The sequence below is a fragment of the Dermacentor silvarum genome, chromosome 2 (genome assembly GCF_013339745.2).
Source record: "Dermacentor silvarum isolate Dsil-2018 chromosome 2, BIME_Dsil_1.4, whole genome shotgun sequence".
Classification (NCBI taxonomy): Eukaryota; Metazoa; Arthropoda; class Arachnida; order Ixodida; family Ixodidae; genus Dermacentor; species Dermacentor silvarum.
In genome coordinates, this window is record NC_051155.1 from 72,840,312 (window position 1) to 72,861,827 (window position 21,516).

Here is a 21,516-nt window from a genome sequence, read left to right on the forward strand (position 1 = left end):
CCGTTGCTCAGTGAAGGATGAACCACATTTCCGCAAGGCTTACTCAGTTTCAATCAGATAACTTTCCTCGTTTAATCTAACCTACTGGTAAAAAGACCAGGGTTGACAACGGCACGTGATAAACCAACCAGAACAGAGAGCAGTTCCTTGGTTTTATTTATTTCACCTTATTTAGTGCAATGTAGCTGTACTTTCATTCGCCGTACCTTGCGGGTGCGAGGGCACGTGTGCGAGCAAGTGCCTTCTCGAACGGAAATGACCTAAGAAAATCAAAATTGCAGTTACAAGCAAAATAAGGAGCTAGGCAATGGTTTCCCTGAACTAAATTACACCTTGTATATGCTGGAATTAACTGCCTTCCACAGTATTCGTATCGATAGTCGTATAGCGTTTTGTTTAATTTTGTTTTGTCTCCTAAAACTTGCCTTACTGAACCCACATGTGCGATCAGAACTGAATTGACATTGTTATGAAAATACTTATATTGACTCACAGCTACCGGGTCAATGGAGCACGCTGCCGTGAAAGCGCTGCCACAAAGAGTTAGGTCTTTCGAGTCACGTTGTGACCGTCTGGTATTCTGCACCGTCACGACAACTCAACATGACAGGATACTAAAGAACCTCGCTAATTCTCGTTCGGCAGTGCGACGGAGACAGTGTCGTCATTCTGGGCATCTCGAAAGGGTGTGACAGTTGCGCTCTTCGGCGCTTTGGTTTCGGTTTCGCCGCTGAAATTGGTCGGATTTCATCAGTCCGCAAAAACTGCCAACGACCGCTTGTTGAAAATCTCAAAGCGGCTGTGGGCTCTTCGCAGGAAGGACTTCAATTCTTCCAGTTGACAAAATCATCTGTCTTCTCTGGTTAAAAAGTTAATTATCTAAATTTCAATAATAAATGCCGTAATTAATATATCCGTTCATCTTAACGTGTCTGCCACTACAGAATAAGCAATGCCGACGGTAGCGTGCAAATATCGTATTACCCTTATTTTTGATGATGTTACGACACATTTCTTGAAACCCCCGTATATTTACATGCATACATTACTCGGTGCGTCCTTTTTGTATCGGAAGTTCCTCGCATATTATTGATGGGTATATCTGTTGTCTATGTTGTCGACGAGCCCCGTGTAATCTATTTGTATGCGCGACAGGAATACTAGTGTACAATTTAGAACTTACAAGCGCATCAGCGATTACGCTGGAAGGTTGCTTCAGCCATGTTTAAATAGCCGACGCCTCTGATCCGCAGATAAGATCTCGACGGTCTACAACTGTGCTCGATGCTATCGATGAGCTTTGAGGGGCACTTGTTTTGCTGGGCCCACGTTCGCGCAGTAAAGAGTTAGTGCGTTGGAGTTCACGTTTTGACCGTTTGGTATTCTGCGCCGTCATGACAACGTGACAGGATACCAAAGAACAATGAGCGAATGCTCATTGTCAATGCTCGACGCATTGACAATTTGGCGTCGCAGTGAGCGGGATTTAACGAATTGAACATCGCGTTTTAGTATATATGTTCCTTCGAATAAAAACTGGTCGTTAGTCTGCGCCCTTGTGTTATCTTTCCTTGTCCCGTCGTTTATCACTGCATGCCTGAATAAGTTTCAAGCATAGTGACTTGATGCACGCCGTCTTTCCGCGCGCTCAATGTTGGAGGACACGTGATCGAGAGCGCACTAGGTGAGGCATGGCCCGGGTAGAGGTAAGACTCCAGTGCGCGCGCGTCTATCCTCTAGCTCGGCCGTGCCTGCTCATAGATGCACTGGCATGGCTGTCAGTGCGGATAAGCGCAATCGCAGGTCAAGCGCCAATGCTAGCCGTCACCTGCGGAGGTTTTCACGGCCAACGAGAGCCTATTTTTGTATTTTACCGAGTGTCGTGCGCGCACGGGATTTGCCAGAGAGACATCTATGCACTTTAGCTGGGGACTTTCGCATGATCTCTGGGCTTTTTGCTGTGGGCTCTTGTTTCTAATGTGCGTTTGCCTAGGTAATCCGTAGGACGGCGCGTTTGCTCGATCCCGTGTAAGTGCCGCTTAAACTTCGGTCCGAACGGTGTCCATAATAGCGAAGCGGCAGTTTTTTTTGTCAATAGGTGGTGCTTGTCACTTTGGCGCACGTAGCATAAGGTGTGCAGCTTCGCAGTGCGTCTTCGGCGCTCTGCCAGTGGCACGATCGTCGGCGACGGGAGGAGTACGGACACGCTCGGCGTATGCGCCGCTCAGCCGTGAACAAGGTGCTAAATATAACCTGTGAATGAATATTTTACAAGGAGAACAATCCGCAGTAACAACGTATTATTATATATTGGTCTGCGGCTGCTAGAGCGGTTTCTAACTAACCGCCAGCCCCCTACCCCCAACACTTCGCACTGGGTCACTTCACGCCCATTGGCAGAAAGTCTCTGTGTTAGGCCTGGTGATGCACAGGCAAAGAATAACTACTGGCGAAGTTAAATGAAAAAAATGACGCAATATTACAAACGAAAAAACTATGAGAAAACCTATGCACCACATGATACGAACTACGGACTTCTCAATCACAAGCGGAGTGCTGTGACTGATACTCCACGTACGCCTTTTTCTTTGTCTTGCATGGTATTAATTACGGTAGCCGTTAACACAATAAAACATTCACCAGTTGTGCATAGTTTCGGAATGGCGGGCACAGTGACAGTCACACAGAAGAGGCACAATCACGAGCATTGTTCATACTTAATGTGGAAATGCAGGTGAAATGAGGTTTATTGATACAGGCGTAGACGCAGATTCTTCAGCTATACTGGCACAGAACGGGCGGCTAAACAGTTACGTCGGGCAGCGCTCTTAGCGGTGACTTCGGCGTCGTCTTTTGCGGAGCGGTCACGATGCTGCTACTGTTGGTGGTGTGCATCATCTGCAGAGCATGTTGCACGTCTTCTTCATCACAATCACCCCCGGTAGAAAAAGCAGCCATCCTGGCGGCTCAAACAGTTGGGATCACGAGCGGCTCACGGTAAAGCTTAAGGCGATCGACGTGAACAATGTTACGTCCGCGACAACGGAGGTCAGAGGGGGGTGTCAGTGGTTCAATTAGGTAATTCACCGCAGACGTGCGCTGAACAATGCGATAAGGTGCGTCGAAGCGGGGCAGAAATATTGAAGAGAGGCCAGGAGCTTGCGCAGGTACTGACAGCCAGACGAGGTCGCCGGGAGAGAAGACAGGTTGCTCACAGTGAGCGTCATGGAGCGTTTTCTGGCGCTGTTGCTCAGCGGTGGTGAAGTGGCGCGCTAACTTGCGACACTCTTCGGCATGACGTGCTGCAGTCGAAACGGGCACACACTCAGAAGCATCGGGCTGGTAGGGTAGCAGGGTGTCCACGGTGTGGGATGGGTGACGGTCGTAGAGCAAAAAGTAGGGAGAAAAGCCAGTGGTAGTCTGGGTTGCAGTGTTGTAGGCGAACGTAACAAATGGTAGGATAAGGTCCCAATCTGTGTGGTCAGATGCAACGTACATGGCCAGCATGTCACCCAGGGTTCGGTTGAAACGTTCCGTGAGTCCATTCGTCTGGGGGTGATAGGCGGTGGTTGTCCTATGAATAACGTGGCACTGAGCCAGAAGAGCTTCGACAACCTCAGACAAAAAGACTCTGTCGCTGAGAAGTTCACGAGGTGGGCCTTGACGGAGGATGAAACAGCGGAGCAGGAAGGAGGCGACGTCGCGCGCAGTGGCGAAAGGTAGTGCCGCAGTTTCAGCATATCGCGTAAGATGGTCGACGGCGACGATGATCCAGCGGTTACCAGCGGGTGTCATAGGAAGCGGACCATAGAGGTCAATGCCCACTCGATCAAATGGTCGGGAGGAACAGGGAAGGGGCTGCAAAGGTCCAGCTGAACGGCAAGGCGCAGATTTCTGACGTTGGCAGTCCGTACATGAGCGAAAGAATTTGCGGACGTATGTAAACATTCCTCGCCAGTAGTAGCGCTGACGAAGTCGTTCATATGTTTTGAAGACTCCGGCGTGGGCGCACTGCGTGTCAACGTGAAAGTATGCGCAGATAGTGGAGCGCAGACTGCGTGGTATGACGAGTAGCCATTTACGGCCGTCAGATGCGTAGTGGCGTCGGTGCAGAAGGTCGTCGCGAATGGTGAAATGAACAGCTTGGCGGCGGAGTGCGCGAGAGGCTGGCAGCGTGGGCGTGTCAGAAAGTAGGTCGACGAGGGCCGCTATCCAGGGGTCGTGGCGCTGCTCTGAAGCAATTCTGTCGATGGGGAGAGGCGAGACGATGGGAGTTAGTGTTGACAGGCAACTAAGGTCGGTAGGCAGAGGAGACCGTGACAGAGCATCAGCATCCGAGTGCTTGCGGCCAGAGCGGTAGACGACGTTGATGTCGAACTCTTGAAGTCGAAGAGCCCCGCGGGCAAGGCGGCCACATGGGTCTTTCTAATTTGATAGCCAACAAAGGGCATGATGATCTGTGACGACGTTAAACGGGCGACCGTACAAGTAAGGGCGGAACTTGCTAAGGGCCCATACGATGGCTAAGCACTCTTTTTCAGTCACAGTATAGTTGGTCTCCGCTTTGGTGAGGGTACGGCTGGCGTAAGCAACAACGTATTCAGGATGCCCGGGTTTTCGTTGTGCTAGCACGGCGCCGAGACCTATTCCGCTGGCGTCTGTGTGTATCTCCGTCGAAGCTGCAGGATCGAAGTAACGCAGAATAGGAGGTGAAGCGAGGAGGCGCCGTAAAGTATTGAACGCCTCGTCGCAGGCTGGAGACCATGATGACAGGTCGCCGGAGCTACCCAGAAGCTGTGTCAGAGGGCGTATTATAGACGCGAAGTTGCGAATGAAGCGTCGAAAGTATGAACATAAGCCGATGAAACTGCGGAGTTCTTTGAGGTTTGTCGGTCTGGGAAAGTCAGTAACGGCACGCAATTTCGCGGGATCAGGTTGGACGCCGTGCTTGGAGACGACGTGGCCAAGAATGGTTAACTTTCGAGCGGCAAAGTGGCATTTGTTTTAGATTAAGTTGGAGCCCAGCGTTGGTAAGACACGTTCAGAACGCACCTGCGGCGGTGAAGATGTGTCGCAAAATCCGGAGCGAAGACGACAATATCGTCGAGGTAACACAGACACGTTGCCCATTTCAATCCACGCATAACAGTGTCCATCATTCGCTCGAACGTTGCGGGGCATTATAGAGGCCGAAGGGCATCACGTTGAACTCATAAAGTCCATCAGGGGTAACAAATGCAGTTTTGGGCTTGTCAGCGGCGACCATGGGAACCTGCCAATACCCTGAGCGCAAGTCGAGTGAGGAGAAGAATTTAGACCCCTGTAAAAAGTCAAGGACATCATCTATTCTCGGTAGAGGGTACACGTCCTGGCGGGTGATCTTATTTAGGCGGCGAAAGTGAACACAGAAGCGGATAGAGTCATCCTTCTTCTTAACGAGAACGACCGGCGAGGCCCACGGACTGTGAGAGGGCTGAACGATGTTGCGGCGAAGCATGTCGTCGACATGCTCACTAGTCACACGGCGCTCCGTAGGAGACACACGGTATGGTCGTTGCCGCAGTGGTGAATGGGAGCCCGTGTCGATGTGGTGCGTGACAGTTGACGTGAGTCCAAGGGAAGGCTGAATAGCGTCGAAAGAACGAAAATGGTACAGGACGGGGATAAGCTCCGAACGCTGCTCTGGTGTAAGGCCGTCAGCGATGGATGGGCTAAAGATGTCGGTGCAAGACTTGTCGGAAGCAGAAAGAGTGCAGATGTCAGTAGGGTCGTCGCGAGAAATAGCATCGGGCACGTCGACGATGTGCAGGGACTGAATGGCTTGGGCATGGCCGAGACACTGGCCACGGAGCAATGTGAGCGGAGCCGACAAAAGGTTGCATACGAAAATATGGCTGGAACCAGCCGAAAAATCGAGGGTCGCGAAGGGAAGCAGTACAGTATTTTTTGCGATGAATGTCTCAGAAGGGGCGAACAAAACAGTGGCGTCTGAGATGCGTCTACAGGACACAGGTAAAACAACAGCGGCGTGCGGAGGAATGTCGGTCTCCTCAGCGACGACTAATTTAGGGGGATGCTCGGGAGAATCGTCGGAATGGAGATCGCGCAAAGGAGAAAGTTCGACTTCGGCCAGCTCGCAGTCAATGATGGCTTTGTGTCGTGAGAGGAAATCCTATCCAAGAATGACGTCGTGAGAGCAGGATGGCAGCACAATGAACTCAATAATGTACATGATGTCCTCAATTACAACTCGGGCCGTACAAGCTGCTAACGGCTGAACATGCTGCGCTGTTGCGGTACGGAGGGCTACACCAGCAACTGGCGTCGTCACTTTCCGGATGGAGCGACAGAGTCTTTCATTTATTACACAAACGGCGGCACCAGTGTCCACAAGGGCAAGAGTTGATACTCCCTCAACAGAAACAGCAAGTACATTCGACGGAGAATTGTGAGGACTTGGACGCTGTGACGGCGACGGAGTTCTTGCCTCATGAACTGCGGCGTTTAGTTTTCCTCTTCTGAAGGCATGGGACGACGATGCATTGGGGAGAGAGAGCGCCGAGGTGGTGACGGAGATCGTCGGTCGAAGGACGCATGACGATCAGGAGCTCTGGGAGGTGAGCCTGGAGTGTAGCGGAGCGGTGGCTGGTCGGCATAGCGAGTCGTTGGTTCATAGCCGTATGAGACGGCCAGCGGCATGCGGCGGCGACAGTAGCGAGCGATATGTCCGGGGCGGCCACAGGCAAAGCAAATTGGTTTGTCGTCAGGAGTACGCCAAGGGTTAGCGGCCATGGGGCCAGCGCAAGGGGCGCGGGGTGGAGTCTGCGTGTGAAATGATTGACGCGGTGTGAAAGCAGGGTGCGTTCGAGGCCGTGCGACGACGTCGGCATACGTGAGAGGAGCAGCTACCGGATGTGACTGAGGGGACACTGGCACAGCGTCGGCAATTTCGGCTTCGATGGCCTGCCGAATAGCGGGTGACAGGTAAGGAGCAGGACGGGGCTGGGGCTGTTGCTGAGCAAACTGCACCAGTGAGAGCTGCCGAGCTACTTCCTCGCGTATGAACGCCTGGAGCTGTGGCAGCAGTTTTGACTGGTCCGAGTGGACGGCCAGGCCTGCGAGGCTGTCGTCGTTAGTAACCAGGCGACAAGTCAAGGCCCGCTGTTTCCGGAGTTCATCGTAGCTCTGACACAGTTTGATGAGTTCCGCTACGCTGGTCGGGTTTTTTGCAAGAAGCATCTGAAAGACGTCATCGTCAATGCCTTTCAAGATGTGCTTGATTCTGTCAGACTCGGGCATCGAGGCATTGACGCGCTTCGAGAGGTCGAGAACGTCCTCAATGTAGCTTGTGAACGACTCGCCCGGCTGCTGGGCGCGCTGGCGCAACCGCTGTTCAGCGCGCAACTGGCGCACGGCGGGGCGTCCGAACCCATCTATGAGGGCGGCCTTGAATGCGGACCAGTTGGAAAAATCTTTCTCGTGGTTTTTAAACCACAGATGAGCCACATTTGAAAGATAGAAGAGGACATTGTTCAGTTTAGTGGTGTCATCCCATCGGTTGTGGACGCTTACCCTATCGTAAGTCGATAGCCAGTCCTCCACATCACTGTCGTCGGTGCCGCTGAAGACCACCGGATCCCTCAGGTAAGGCACCCCGGAGCAGATGACGGGTGGAGGGGGCGTGGACGGAGGGTCCGTGGACGGAGGGGCCGTGGTTGGCTGGGCCGTAGATGGCGGGGCCGTGGACGGTGGGGGCGTGGTTGCGTCTTCGGGCATAGCGGGACGAAGCGTACGGGTGCGGAGTTCCAGGATGGAAGCTTGGCAGGTCGTACCCCGCACTTCCACCAATTGAAATGAGGTTTATTGATACAGGCGCAGACGCAGATTCTTCGGCTATACTGGCACAGAACGGGCGGCTAAACAGTTACGTCGGGCAGCGCTCTTAGCGGTGACTTCGGCGTCGTCTTTTGAGGAGCGATCACGATGCTGCTACTGTTGGTGGTGTGCATCATCTGCAGAGCATGTTGCACGTCTTCTTCATCACACAGGCTTCGCTTTAGAAGAGCGGTAAGGATAAACACCTCACTGACAGTGAGGCTTATATCGGAGTAGGTGTGCGTTGCTGGGTAGTGGAGCTCGGCTGTGGACAAACGGAGCCAAGCGGGTCCTCCTACGTGGTGCAGTAATACCTAGGGAAAGGCAGATTTCGTGAAGCGAAAGCCCCCAAATAGAAGGTTTCTAGTCATGACTATACGAGTGATCTGATATGTGCTTTCGTGTGCGCTGTCGTCCGGCGCGCGTGGTGTGGGAGGTTGCGTGATCTTTCGTAGGCGCGGAGAAGCGAGCAGCGGCCCGAAGTCTTCGCTGCCCGCCTAAGGCGTTCATAATCACTGCAATGTTATGGAAGCGAGTACTCGCGAATATCGAGTGAGACTTGGTCATGTATGTGAGCGTATAGCAGAATGCTTGTTTACTTAGTAAGCGAATGTTTACTGCAATTTACACGGCCGATACAACTACGAACTTTAATTCGTATAAATCCCTAATACTCAGCTATCGCTATCAATGCTGCGCCAAATTCTGACAGTTATCTAGGAAGATTTAAGCTTTAAACCAAGATAATCTTTCGTCCAGTTAAATATATGAAATAATTTACAAAAAGAAACATGCAGACTACACCCTTACAGAGAGTATTGAAGAGGAAAAATGTATAACATGAAAGCAGAACGATTTGATGTAACATGCTCATTTTATTGTTCGGAAGCACATTTTGCTTATTAGGCACCTATGCAACATTTGATGCATATCCATGAGCAAAATTATGCAGTGATTGAAGGCCACTTTGTATAGTACTATTTGTGAGTTGCTGAAGATTTCTTCTTAGTAATTCAGCGATAAATTTCGGTGGTAGCAAAAATGCTACGAAATAACTGATTGCTCCTATAGGCGTAACACTGACGTGTACTGCATCTGTTATATTCACATTCAGCTTTTCCAACACAAGGGTGGCGTTTCGCCTGCAAAGAAAGACCAATGGTAACCAAGCAAAACACGTCAGGAATAATCTAATTATCTTAGAAGACAATGAGGCAGCCTCCACGAAATTCCCCATATTGTGATTACTCGTCTCGCGGGAAAATGTTTACACATTTACTTAAGCAGCTAATATCGCTTCAATAGATCGAAATGCGGTAAATTATCTATCCAGTAACAGTCGTAAAGTTACTGGATCAAATACGTTGTCTAGTATGAAGATGTCTTTAAGTACACCGATTGACATCAAACCTATTTTGAAGGAACGAAACCACGCAAATCGGCCATAAAAGATAATAGTCGTAAGAATGTGGTTAAATACTGTGTAAACGCATGCATAGAAAAATGCTATTAGAAAACTGGTGCTGGTTTCCCTTGATGAAATACAATCGGTGAAAAAAAAAAGCAGCAGGGTTTCTTCTGTCTAGGGCTCCCTATGTTAAGCATCGACACAGATCGTCAGTAGCATCGTCATGTTCGTCTGTAGTGAATGACGCAACAGCAAGCAGCTGGGCCGTATGGTATTCCTTGTCGCCACAACTGTTTTATAGAAAGGTTTGTTCCATGTGAGTCTTTATGAGAATGTTTTCGTGTTCAGGATTTGTTCAGGAATGTTCTGTCCAAACAACACGCCCACATAAAAAGGTCTTGTGACCGTTCGCGCTACCGTAGCTTTGAAATATCGCACTAATATGTCGTATATACGCGATGTTGTAAAATCATAACTGCTGTTGGATGTGTTCCAACAAGGAAAAACTAAGGAAAGTCCCGACTATACTTAGTTTTCAGCGAAATTTTTATAAGAGGTGGGAAAATGCCTCTGTAAGAAGGAATCAGCCTCCTTTTTGCGAAAATTAGCAACGATTCTTTGAAAAAAAATATTATTTCACTAAAGGCGGAAAAGAGCGTTTTAACGACTTGAAGGCCTATCACTCTAAAATTAACGGATTGGACCACGCGAAAATGTTTTAGGTAGATCTACACCGCTAGAACTATTAGCCGACGACAAGATACAATTATGTCACTCACAGTATGTTTGTGATAACTTGCCAAAATTTGTTTCTTAATAGCAACTGTCACCGACTGACCCCAAACTTGTTTTTTTGCCATCTTAGCTAAAACGATGAAGCAGAAAAATATTTCTCACAAATCTTCAAAGGGATAAAGAAAGTATGCAAATAGACCACGTATTTCTTTCGTTATAAACCGTAAAATAGAAAAACTGCAGAAATGGCGAGAATTGTAACTTTTAGAGACGTTTTAAAGAATAATTATCGCCGATTTCTATGAAAATTTCATGGAATACCAGCCCAGGACTGGTAAATGCAGCACTGCAAAATAATGGGGCATTGTTTTTTTAAAACAAAATTGCGCCTATTTTGAGAAATGCGCTTGGAGTGTCACATAATTGCTATCGCAATAATATGCTGTGTTCCTGGACATGAGACATTGCATGCAACATTCTTGCCGACAAACTGGCTATATCCACAGGATCAAATGCTAAAAACTCTTCCATCCCTGCCATCGACATGAAACCGTATCGGAAAAAAAACTGAGGTGTCATGCGCAAAGCTTGTGGGACGCAAAATCCTCTAACAGGCTCCATTTAATAAAGTCACATTTAGAAAGTTCACCAGCAATAACAAAAACAACGAACTCAGGCCACTTTCTTCCGTCTTCGAATAGGCTACACGTATGACACATACTCTTATCGGTTAACATACGGTGATCCTCCTATCCGTGGGAAATGTGCCGAAACGTTCACCGTTCTCCACGTCTGGCTTCAATGTCGCCATGTACATTATCAAAGAAAAAAGTACTTTCCTCTAGTATACAGACAGCGCATTCCATTACACCCGGCATTGTTTCTCGGCAAACAGCCGTTTTTTGAAGTGTAATCAGTTCTAGATTTTTTAAAATGACGTTCGTGTACTAGATGTCATACACCCGAGCACTCTGTAGCACGGCGTCCTAATAGAAGTCAATGTTGCGGACCTAGTATCTATAGCACACACCTCCAGGCCCTTGCCCACAAGGGTCCTGGTGAGGCAGTAGTGCTGCTTGGAAACTATTATTAATTGAATTCATAAGATTAAACGTCACCTATACACATAGCACACCTCTCTGTAGTCAGTACCATATATTTATTGCAAGTATAAGATTTACGCAATTTATACAGCGATCTATATAGAGCCACATTCAATCTACTTACCATGAATCGCTTAATACCACTTCTTGGCACTCTTTGGCCATACCAGGCCTTTGCGCCATTAAACACTATACATCATCATCATCGAAAACCGTATCTTCGGGGTCAGTCAGAGCGAGTTGCTCAAAAACCAAAGTTTGGCCATTTTCAAAAAAAAAAAACATTCTGTGAGTGAAATAAATTTACGTTCCCTTGGGACAATAGTACTAGTGTTGTAGATTTACCGCAAAACATTTGGCGAGATACAATGCGTTAATTTTAGATTATTTTAAATTTTAGAGTAATTTAAATTCTTGGAATGCGTAAAATTTTCAAGTTGTTAAAAAAGGCTCGTTTCCCACTTTAGTGCAATAAGATTACTTTTCAAGAAATCCGGCTTAAATAACCTGAAACGAAGGTTGATTCCTTTCTACAGACATTTTACCACCTTATATAAAATTCCGCTGAAAACTAAATATAGTCAGGACCTCCCTTAGTCTGTCCTTATCTGAACACACCCTGTTATTAAACTTACTTTACTGCTACAAAGAACCCGAATAACATTTAGATATTCATTTAAAAACAAATGTGACAAATGCAAACATCAAGACAGCGATTCTTCTAACAATTCCTATAGAACTGCTGACTGTGCTTGCAGTGCACACTTCTGAATAACGTTTATTGCGCAGTATACTATTTTTGCATTATCCTTAACGCCGTGACCGCTTAACCACATTTCGGTTCTTCTTTTTCGATGGTTGTGGCATAATCGCAAAATGACTGGAAATTCATGTTAGTTAGTTTCTTCTGCTACACTCAGTGAGTCAATGCGTGGAATTAACAAGCCATGATGTGTGGCCTTAACATTTTGTTATAATTTTAGAAGCTCACACAATCATTTCTCACGTACGAAGAGCGGTAGAGATATGAAATGTGATTAACATACCCGTCTCTGCCAAATTTTGCACCACTTCCTTTCGGATACTTAAAAGGAGACTTAAAAGTACTTTCGGAGATTTAAAGGCACATTTACTGCCTGTCTCCCTGTTGACTTTTATACTTTGTCGAGGGTGCTTACAACGTTCTTGCTTGCAGTATTTTTACACTAGGAAATGCCATTCCGCTTGCTTTTTTTGGACGCAGCAGTTACTTCAACGTCAACGTTAATATTTCCGAGATGATCGACTGGCGCTATCTTGCAATAAAGTTATTTGTGGGTCGAGACCATGTTGAGCGTAACCGATCTCAGCTTCGTGGTCTGTGATCGCTCTGTCGAGCACCTGATAGCGCCGGCAAGACACTCTCATTGCTGTGAGCAAACATGGCGATGGCGCGTTCAAAAACAAGCGGCACTGCTGGCGGAATACTTTTGCGAGCTGCGTATTTTAAAGAGCAAACATTTAGAAATTCTGCCATGTGGACATGAGAAGTATGCCGTGAAGAAAGGAGCGCGGTCATTCTTCGTTTGTTTCTGCAAATCTACTTAGAATGTGCATTTACAGCTGATAGTAAATTTGCTGGATTAGTTTATTTATCTTCCTCTATAGACTGAATATTCCATTGGGAAGGGTTTTCATTCCTACGAAAATCAACGCACACAGCATTTTAAATAATACCAATCAGAATAGAACTTCATTTCTTCTTCTTCTTTTTTTATTTTTTCAGAAAACGTGCTCGACCAGAGCCGCTGAGATCTGAAAGCTAAGCCCGAGCTACGGTTCGAGAAAGAACTCCGGGTGCCTGCCTCTGGCGCTATTTTTAGCTTAGGTCGGTAGATTCGATAACTTTTTGAAATATATAGCTTGAGCTTCATGTACTTCGTATGCCCGATGCGAATCAGCGCTCGTCCTGTGTTCTTCCCATATTGTGCTTTGTCGTTTTCCGCGCTGGTACAAAGAATGCCGGCTATATAGAACCACTCTCTGGACCTAATGGTACAGCGCAAGCGCAAATGGACAAATAAGTTATTGTGTTACTTCAGTCTATGCTACCGTTTCATACTGAACTCTCCAAAGGCTATTCCACTGGGACACACTGTAGTTTCTACACTGCATGTTCTTTTTAGGAGGTCATGTAAATAAATTTTCCCTACATGCGTTGACACACACTACAAGTATGCACCAGCAGTACTTCGGTGGAGCTAGATTTCACCTAGTATTTTAATCGAACAGTAATAAGAACTTACTCGAGAATCTCGATGATTGCCCGCGCTGAGATGTTGACGCTCACGATGGCAGTGATATCGGTCAGCATTGTGGTGACATTGACATCAAGTGTCACCGATAGGTTGTGGACTGTCACATCGATGAAGGCGTGCGCACCGCAGTTATCAATGCTAGCGACGATGTCGCCTGATTGGCGCAACTTGGACAGACCTCGGATGGTCCCATTGGTAACTTTTACCTCAGCGAGGTTTGCAAACATGTCTCTCGTGAGTGTGGGTAGCGGGGTAGGGTCTAAGGCCATACCTCAGAAGCGTATTTTGGAGAGCCACTTCAAACATCGTACAGTTCGTGCATTGCACTGCGAATGGTGAAAGCGTAAAGAAAGAAAAAAATTTTGATTAGGCTCAAGAAGGTAAAACGTGCTAGTTTTAACTGTAAAACGCTATGGTGGCAATAACACTGTGTGCCAAGACCAGTGTGAAAGCTCATAAGCCGGTTCATGGATGCAAGAAAACAGGTACATGCCGTATGTTACAGCAATAAATAAGCAATTTCACCTGAAGAGCCGGCCTCCCTCCAGAAGCAGTGCACATGGCCGACACAGTAGGAGCCAGTGACTACCGCGTCGGTACTGAGATAGAAAACCAGTGGACAAGGCAAGCCAGCTAGTTTGTTCCGCCGCAATAACCACGCGCTTTTTCCGCAAGGCGGAAGAAGAGGTGGATGAAAGCCTCTAGCACTATCAGTGACTGAATCGTTATAAACACTGCAGCATGCGAGCACAGCTCTATCATCATCATCATCATCATCATCATCATCATCATCATCATCATCATCATTTTATGTTATTTCATGTACCCCACAGGCTCCAGAAGGAGTGTTGCGTGAGGGGGGCGGTACAGATAACAATTGTGGAGCAAAAGCATTTTATACAGTTACATAAATATGAACAGAACAAGAATAAAATAATAAACAAAGAACGCAAAATAAAAACAAAAAGAAAGGAATGTAAACTAACAGTTGTTAGCTCTCCAGTATGCAGTAAAGCAAACAATCTTAGCACAAATGCTTACATAAATACACAACAATGAAGTCAAGAAGAACAAAACTAAAACAGACACTGATCTTTAGCGAAGTACTAGCCAAAAATTACACAGATTTTTTGTCTGAAGGTTACTGGGTCGTTAATGTCAGCGATGTTATTAGGAAGACCATTCCACAGCGCAATGACACGTGGCAAAACTAGCAGTTACATGCATTGGTATGACCGAAGATGCGTTAGAAACTGATATGATTATGCACACGTCTAGATGTGCGAGAGGGACGAACGAGCCGTAAAGTAGATGGATGTACATTATGTATGATTTTGTGCAGAAGACAAAGCAGCGCTATATTCCTGCGTGATTCCAAAGATGAAAGTGAGAACGACAACTTCATGTTAGTTACGCTCGAAAATGGGCTATTATCTCTGGCAATTAAACATGCGGCGCGTTTTTGGATGGACTCGAGAAGGTGGATAAGATATGCCTGATGAGGTGACCATATAGAAGCTGCGAATTCGAGCTGGGGGTTGCACTAATGTTTGGTAGGCTATCTTTCTGGTGAGGGAAGGAGCGCTGCGAAGGTTGCGTTTTAGATATCCGAGAGTGCGCGATGCTTTATCTCTTATTTTTTAAATGTGGGATGACCCTGAAAGGCTCGGTGTTAGAAGGATGCCAAAGTACTTGTACGAAGATGTGCGAGCGACGATACTATTGCCAAGTGAGTAACTGAAGATAGAGTAGGATTTCTTGCGAGTAAATGTCATTAGATTGCATTTGTTAGTACTCAGGTTTTTTTGCGAATCTCAAACACCAGTTAGTGACACATTGAAGGTAATGCTGAAGAGCGATATGATCAGCGGGGGAGCGGATTTGACGGTAGATAACGCAGTAATCTGCGAATAGTCGAACACTGGATGTAATGTTATATGGCAAGTCATTGATTAAAATGACGAATAGTAAGGGTCCAAGGACATTTCCTTGAAGTATGCCTTGTGTTACGTTACTGAAAGAGGAAGAGTACTGGTCAATGACAGCGGACTTCTTTTGAAATGACAAAAAGTTTCTTATCCAAGAAATTGTTAGTTCGTGACGCTTTAAGCATGAGAGTTTAAAAATGAGGCGACAGTGAGCAACGCGATCAAATGCTTTAGAAAAGTCTATGAATATTGAGTCAGTCTGAGCATTGTCGTTCATATTTTGAAAAAAGATCCGTAGTGAATTCGATTAGTTGTGTCTCACATGAAAGGCCTTTTCTGAATCCACGCGGAGTGGCGAGCTACAGTAAATATGATGTGTTCGAGTAACTTGCAGGGGACGCAAGTTAGTGATATGGGACGCTAATTACTCACATCGTTATTGTCACCTGACTTGAAGAAGGGTATGATTTTGCTGACTTGCCAATCATTCGGAAGCTCCCTTGTTGACAGTGACTACTGAAATATATGACTAAGGATTGTACTAGAAGGGACTACTGTATGCTTTAGGATTTGCGTGTTAATGCCATAAAATCTGGAACTAGTCGATAATTTTAGATTGTTAATCAAAGTAGCGATTCCAGTGGCTGTTATGGTAATAGGAGTCATATATTGGTAATATAAGTCTGCCATCTTAGGCATATTGGAATGATCGTCCTTTGTGAACGTGGAAATGAAGTAGTTGTTAAAAACAGACGCGCAATGCTCTCACGGAATGGGAAGACTAGTGCTATCCACCAGTGCGGGAGTCTCAGTGATTTTTCAAGGAGATATGGTTTTCCAGAACTTCTTAGGATTATTTTTTATGGGTGATTCGAGGTCATCGGAAAAGAATTTATGCTTTGCATGACGAAGGGAACTGCAGTAGGCTTTTTCGCAGGCTTTAATTATGTTTATTCCGCGAATCTAACGTGTTGACACTTTTGGCTACCCGGTATAAACATTTCTTCTTGTTTATAACGCATTCAAAGTTTTATTAAACCATGGTTTGGAACAGTTGGTGCGAAATGAGATCTGAGGTATGTATTTATTTGCTAGACCTAGCAGTTGTTCTTTAAAAAGGCACCAATTTTTGTTGACTGATCGTTCAGAAAATGTTGCGCTGAATCTACATGACAAGCTTTGCAAATCACGGTTCATGACATTATAATCTGCTCTTTTATAGTCGAATATTCGTTTTATTGTTAGATTACGCGTACATAAAGGTGTGCGAACTGTAAATTTCAATAACGAGTGGTCACTGAACCCATCAGTGATTGAAATGGCGCTAACTCTTTCAGGTGCTGTTGTTAGAACAAGGTCTAAAACGTTAGTAATGCGCGTTGGTTGGGGAACTAGATGCTCAAAGGAAAAATAAAGGACGAGCTGGAAAAAGTCATTACATCTACGCGAATTGCCCTCAAGTTAGGCCAATCTATTCAGGGAAATTAATATAGCCAAGAATAAATAAATCACCTTTAGGGAATTTAGAAAGAACAGAAGTAAGGTTCTCACGCAAGTTAGAAACAAAGTTATCTGTGCTGTCAGGAGGCCTGTAGCACACTCCATAAAGTTACTTTGATAGTGTCGATGTTATACAAACTCACACTATCTCTATAGCGGAGGGGATGGGTACTATAAACGAAGTGATGTATTTCTTTATTGCCAACAAGACGCCACCTCCCCTGCGATTATGTCTGTCTCAACGATAAATGACATAGTCCTCCGTATCAGGAAAAACTTGCCTGTCATTCAAGTCGCCACAGAGCCAAGTTTCCGTTAGTGCCAAAATGTCACAGTTACTGTTTTCTAAGTACGATACGATTTCGGTGCGTTTAGAAATTACACTACGAATGTTAGTAAATGATAAAGCTAGGTAAGATGGGTCGACGTGTGTATGTTGCGCAGCAGAGGGGTTGTCAGATGCGCATGTTATGGGGTTAAGTTCTAGCTATAGGCTCCGTACAGTGAACAGAGGGCGCTACAACCGAATACGGCAAAACGCCGTGCAGCGCCAATGGTGGTAGGAATGTGAAACACTGAGACGGCCGCTCCGAGCCCCGCGGCAGCGACTGAACGTGTTTCAACGCGCGCGTGACGTTCAAAATGTCGCGTGTGTTGTTTTGCGGCTTTAAGCCGATAAGCTGTATTGAAAATTACTTTCGTGCGCCTGTACTCGACAAAGGAGACAAGCTGTATGTGGCGGGCCACGTTTACGACGTGAAGGAGACCGACGGCGCCGACTTGAGGGCGCCGTTGGTCACTCTGAGCATGGGAAACAAGTGTACGACGTTTCCTTGCAGGTAGGGAGAACATGCATGCATTTTTATATCAGCAAGTGCTTTTGACGAACAAGCGGAAGCGCACATGCTACCACGACTTATAGGAGGAAAATCTGCGGTGCAAGTTAAACGGAGACGAAGAACACACAAACAGGACGGGAGCTTGCGGCGCATTGCAACCAGCTCAAACCAAGATTATGCTACCGCGATGTTTTTTGAATGAGAACAGTCCCAAATCGACATTCGGTGATTACACGTCGTTTTTGCTACGTTGCCAGGTATTCCGGTGCGTGGTCACAGAAATGTCCAACTGCAGCTCTGCTATTTACAGTATTTCATTCATTTCGTGGCCGACGTGCGCAGAAACGCATTTTTGCAAATCTATAAATGAAGCGTTTCTAGGTGTTGATTTTTCCTTTATTGGCTGCTCCACCGTTCACGAAGTGTTTGGAGCAGATCCTGCTCGTCTACTTCGGCATCAACGGCGAGCCGTCATTCTCGCCGAAGAAAACAAGAGGAGCATGATTGCGAATACTACGCAGTTCATAGTGACGACACAGTGCCCTATGCATGCGGCCGCAAGCAAGAGCGCAGATGCCGTAACCGAATGACTTCTTCGCGAGACGGTAAACGAGGCAAACACGCCAGAATGCGCTGACGAGAGAGAGCAGTCTCACGGCGGGCGCCACTTGGTGAAGGCATTTGAAGTTTAGATGTTACACGCACCATCACTACCCCCAAAATCAACGCAAACCGAGTTTACTTACTTCGCTGAAAGTATCCCAGAAAAACGCAATTTAACAGTTAATTACCGGACTGCAAGCAATCAACAAAGATTCGCATGCAGCCTACAAGAGCATTTGAGGCGCAAATTCGCGCGTAAAATTTCGCGCTACGCAAGCTTGCTGTGCAAAATGTGCTCCATACACTTCCAACCGCGCTAAGCACACAAATACAGTTGCAGAACCTCAAGCAGCTAGACCTGGCTAGACCTTAAATCATATAGTTACATTGACACTAGGAAAACGCAGTTTTCACAATTACTTAACTCTTCGAACAGCAACAATCGTTCTTGCTCCCACGGGCGGCCAGGAAATCGGTATACAATTTCACGCCAGGCTGGCCTTCGTGGCTGTGGCAGTTTTTTACGCAGCAGTACCGGCACTTGTTCCTCTTCCTTTTCCGTGCGCTTTCATTCGATGGATTCGAATTAGTCGAGCTGAAGGATGACATTGTCTCAACGCCAGAAAAGACCGAGCAGCACCATCGACGCCGCGCCGACGAATACCCCCGCGCGCTTTGGCCGTCTCATTATTGTTGGCGGCGCTGCGACAGATGGCGCAGCAATCGCAGCAAACTTCACTGTACGGAGCCTATCGCGAAAGCGGTACCACGGAATCGGACGGGGAGCCATATATGTAAGTAGTGTCATCTACTCGCGGTTTGTCGAGGGTTAACTTCAACGGCACGCCCCTGGTTTTTGCGAAGGCACTGAGCTTGCGTCGGGCGATGCGCGTTTTAAGGGAAAAGTCTTCGCGAACGGCGAATTCCGTGCTTTTGAATTTATAGCCATTTTCTATTATGCTTTGTTTATCTATAAAAAATGTAAGTTTAGCAATTATTGGCCTGCTCTTCTCTCTGTTGAACTGGCCAAGGCGGTGTGCGCGTTCTATTTGGGTCGGTTCGATGGCGATGCCAAGGTGCTCACTGCACAAGTTGATAACCTTTTATTCAGAAGATGACCATGATTCGTTTAGATCATCAGAGATGCCAAAGAATAGTAAATTACACCGCCGAAGTCTATTTTCGGCATCCTCACAACGCATCTTTAGTGATTTAAGCTGCCTCGAGATAGCACGCGATTTTTCAGGAGACTCGGGTGAAGAGCTATTGCCAGAACTTTTAATCGATACGAGATCGCCCTCAACAGTCCGAAGCCTAAAGGATAACTGTTTCAGTTTATCGCCGACAGATGCCTGCCAACTTTAAGGCGCTCGCAGGTCACTTCGAATTTCATCCTGACCGGTTTCGATACGTCGGAACAATTCCAAAATGGTATCTATATCAACGGGACCAGGATTAATTCAACATCTCCAGAAAGAAGTAAGCGTACCCGACATATGAACAAGCACAAGTTCTTGCAGCGTTTGATAGGAAGTGGCAGCTCGCTGGGGCACGACGCCACAAAAAGACAGCGATTGCGCTCTTGAAGCAAGAACAACGATTCAGGTAACTAACCTGGAACAGAAGCATTGGTGAACGCTCCATGTCGAAAACGGTGTCGTGCCTCAGCGGGGTGGCGCTGAATGATGGCTTATAAGCTGCGTATCCCAAGCTGATAGTGGCGGCAGCGTGTCGTCTTGATACTCCTGGTTGCCGGCAGGCAGGAATGCAGCACCAGGCAGGAATGAATCCGAGTTTTGGCGATGACGGGAATTTCACGGAGCGATTAGTTGCTGGCATGCTGACTGCTTCCTGAGTAGCACCTGATGCGGCAGGCAAAGGCAAAGCCAGCAGAAGAAGGTGCACCTAGAACAGAAGCATTGGTGAACGCTCCATGTTGAAAACGGTGTCGTGCCTCAGCGGGGTGGCGCCGAATGATGGCTTATAAGCTGCGTATCCCAAGCTGATAGTGGCGGCAGCGTGTCGTCTTGATACTCCTGGTTGCCAGCAAGCAGGAATGCAGCAGCCGGCAGGAATGAATCCCAGTTTTGGCGATGACGGGAATTTCACGGAGCGATCAGTTGCTGGCATGCTGACTGCTTCCTGAGTAGCACATGATGCGGCAGGCAAAGGCAAAGCCAGCAGAAGAAGGTGCACCTAGAACAGAAGCATTGGTGAACGCTCCATGTTGAAAACGGTGTCGTGCCTCAGCGGGGTGGCGCCGAATGATGCCTTATAAGCTGCGTATCCCAAGCTGATAGTGGCGGCAGCGTGTCGTCTTGATACTCCTGGTTGCCAGCAAGCAGGAATGCAGCAGCCGGCAGGAATGAATCCCAGTTTTGGCGATGACGGGAATTTCACGGAGCGATTAGTTGCTGGCATGCTGACTGCTTCCTGAGTAGCACATGATGTGGCAGGCAAAGGCAAAGCCAGCAGAAGAAGGTGCACCTGGATAGAAGCATTGGTGAACGCTCCATGTCGAAAACGGTGTCGTGCCCAGCGGGGTGGCGCCGAATGATCGCTTATAAGCTGCGTGTCCCGTGCTGATAGTGGCGGCAGCGTGTCGTCTTGATACTCCTGGTTGCCAGCAGGCATGAATGAATCCCAGTTTTGGCGATCATGGGAATTTCACGGAGCGATTAGTTGCTGGCATGCTGACTGCTTCCTGAGTAGCACATGATGCGGCAGGCAAAGGCAAAGCGAGCAGAAGAAGGTGCACCTGGAACAGAAGCATTGGTGAACGCTCCATGTTGAAAACGGTGTCGTGCGTCAGCGGGGTGGCGCCGAATGATGCCTTATAAGCTGCGTATCCCAAGCTGATAGTGGCGGCAGCGTGTCGTCTTGATACTCCTGGTTGCCAGCAAGCAGGAATGCAGCAACAGGCAGGAATGAAGCCCAGTTTTGGCGATCATGGGAATTTCACGGAGCGATTAGTTGCTGGCATGCTGACTGCTTCCTGAGTAGCACATGATGCTGCAGGCAAAGGCAAAGCCAGCAGAAGAAGGTGCACCTAGAACAGAAGCATTGGTGAACGCTCCATGTTGAAAACGGTGTCGTGCGTCAGCGGGGTGGCGCCGAATGATGCCTTATAAGCTGCGTATCCCAAGCTGATAGTGGCGGCAGCGTGTCGTCTTGATACTCCTGGTTGCCAGCAAGCAGGAATGCAGCAACAGGCAGGAATGAAGCCCA

General features: G+C 47.3%; 1 long non-coding RNA gene across 2 annotated transcripts in view; it reads right to left on the reverse strand.

Annotated features, from left to right (window-relative positions):
* Positions 1-8,736: 8,736 nt before the first annotated feature.
* LOC125943061 (uncharacterized) overlaps positions 8,737-21,516 on the reverse strand; it is a 195,303-nt gene continuing 182,523 nt past the window's right edge. For both annotated transcript variants that reach the window (XR_007465526.1, XR_007465525.1), the window contains exons 4-5: positions 13,407-13,744; positions 8,737-9,017 (exon numbers count right to left, since the gene is read on the reverse strand). This is a non-coding gene — a long non-coding RNA (uncharacterized LOC125943061). The remainder of the gene's footprint in view (positions 9,018-13,406; positions 13,745-21,516) is intronic.